We start from the raw sequence: 2876 nt of genomic DNA, 5'->3' as shown, positions 1-2876 counted from the left end.
TGACTCAATGGCACCTAATAACAATAACAAGGAAGACTAGTTAAAACAACTATATTCAAATTTAAACACCAACCACAAAAGCCAGTGATGATGAAATTAAAGAATTCTACCAACATTATCAGTCTGAAATTGATCAAACATACAATCAAGATGTATTGATAAGTACTGATGATTGGAATGCAAAGGTTGGAAACAAAAGGAAGGATCAATAATTGCAAAATATGACTGGAGGTTGCATGATAGAATTTTGCAAGACCAATTACTTCTTCATTGCAAATACCTTTTTTAAAGAACATAAAAGACGGCTATACACATGGGCCAGATGGAACACACAGAAATCAAATTGACTACTTCTGTGGAAAGACACATTGGAAAGCCAGGGGCAGACTGTGAAACACACCATAAATTGCTCATATGCAAGCTCAGGCTGAAGCTAAAAAAAATTTAAACAAGTCCACGGGAGCTAAAATGTGACCTTGAACACATTCCACTTAAATTTAGAGATCATCTCAAGAACAGATTAGATGAATTAGACATTAATGACTCAAGACCAGAAGAGTTGTGGGATGACATCAAGAACATCATACAGGAAGAAAGCAAAAGGTCATTAAGAATACAAGAAAAGAAGGAAAAGACCAAAATAGATGTCAGAAGAGACTCTGAAACTTGCTCTCCAGTGTCAAGATGCTAAAACAAATGGAATATATGAGGAGGAAAAAAAGCTAAATAGAAAATTTCAAAGGGCAGTTCAAGAAGACAAAGTCAAATATTACAATGAAATGTGTAAAGATCTGGAGTTAGAAAACCAAAAGGGAAAATCATGCTTAACATTTCTCAAGCTGAGGGAGCTGAGGAAAAATTCAATCCTCGACTTGCAGGATTGAATGATTCTACGGGAAAAATGGAGCCAGATGTGGAGCTATAGGATAAGCACTAGACCACAAGGTCGACTTAAACCCAAAGGTGGCAGTCAAACCTACCAGCCGCTCCTCAGAAAACCTATACAGGGTTGCTATGAGTTGGAACTGACTGGACAGCACTTAACAACAAAAAAAAATGGGCAAAATATTGAATGATGCAGATAGCATTAAAAAAAAGATGGAAGGAATGCACAAAGTCACTGTACCAAAAAGAAGTGGTGCATGTTCAACCATTTCAAGAGGTAGCATATGATCAAGAGCCAATGATACTGAAGGAAGAAGTCCAGACTGCAAGTTTTTCTGTGCAAGACCTCTTTAAAGTGTTCAAAAGCAAAGATGTCAATTTGAGAACTAAGTTGCACCTGAAGCAGGCTATGGCTTTTTCAATGACCTCATATGCATGTGAAAGTTGGACAAGGAAGACCACAGAAGAATTGCTGTATTTGAGTTATGGTGTTAGAAGAGAATATTGAAAGTACCATGGACTACCAAAAGAAAAAACTAATCTGTGCTGGGAGAAGTATAGCCAGAATGCTTCTTACAAGCCAGGATGGCCAGACTTCATGTGTCATATACTTTAGACATATTATCAGGAAGGACTAGTCTCTGGAGAAAGACAACATGCTTGGTAAAGTGGAGCATCAGTGAAAAAGAAGAAGATTCCTGGTGAGATGGATTGGCACAGTGGCAGCAGTAACAAGCTCAAGCATGGCAACAATTGTGAGATTGGCACAGAATCCGGCAGTGTTTCCTTCTTTCTGCATAAGATTGCTATGAGTCAGTACCGACTCACTGACACCCAACAACAACAGCAACCATTCCTTCAGTTTCCTGGCCTCCAGCCCCTTGAACACAGCAGATAGAAACATCAAGGGAAGAACAAACCAGGCAGACACACCCTAGCATGTACAGTCTCAGAGACCCATAAAGACGCAGGTTCCCCTGGAGAGAGACTATGATACATGGCCTGACTCCACGGGCAGCTCTAACCCAAATTTTAATGTTAACCACAGTCCCGCCTCAGTCAACCCTAAACCCAACTCCACCCTTATTTCCAGAGGCAACTCTAAAGCAGCAGTGCTTTTATGGGCAATCCTTGAAACACGAAGGTACTATTAGAACAAAGGAAATCAAAAGGATAATAACAGAATAATGAAGAGTTGTACTCCAACAAATTTGAAAACTTAGAAGAGATGGATACATTTTTAGAAAAACAAGACCTACCTAAATTTACACACAGTGAAGTAGAAAACCTGAACAGACCCATAACAAAAGAAGAAATTGATCAAGTCATCAAAAAACTCCCAACCAAAAGAAGTCCAGGCCCAAATGGCTTCACTGGTGAGTTCTACCAAATATTCAGGAAAGGGCTATCACCATTTCTACTCAAATCATTCCAGAATATAGAGGAGGATGAAAAACTTCCTAACACATTTTATAATCCTCATTCCAAAACCAGGGAAGGACGTCATTAAGAAAGAAAATTATAGACCAATATCCCTCATGAACATAGATGAAAAAATTCTCAACAAAATCCTAGCCAACAGAATCCAGAAGCACATCAAAAGATAATACATCATGATCAAGTGGGATTCATATCAGGGATGCAAAGATGGTTCAGCATTAGAAAAATGATTAACATAATCCACAATATAAATAAGAGAAAAGAAAAGAACCACATGATCATATTGATTGATGCAGAAAAGGCATTTGACAAAATCCAACATCCATTTCTGATAAAAACACTCAACAAAGTAGGAATTAAAGGGAAATTCCTCAACACATTTAAGAGCATCTATACAAAACCACCAGCCTACATTACTCTCAATGGAGAGAAACTGAAAGCCTTCCCTCTGCGAACAGGAACCAGACAAGGATGTCCTTTGTCACCACTCCTATTCAATATTGTGCTGGAAGTCTTAGCAAGAACTATACAGCAAGACATGGAAATTAAAG

Source organism: Chrysochloris asiatica, unplaced genomic scaffold, assembly GCF_000296735.1.
Source record: "Chrysochloris asiatica unplaced genomic scaffold, ChrAsi1.0 scaffold00053, whole genome shotgun sequence".
In the NCBI taxonomy this organism is placed as follows: Eukaryota; Metazoa; Chordata; class Mammalia; order Afrosoricida; family Chrysochloridae; genus Chrysochloris; species Chrysochloris asiatica.
This window is presented reverse-complemented; position numbering follows the sequence as displayed.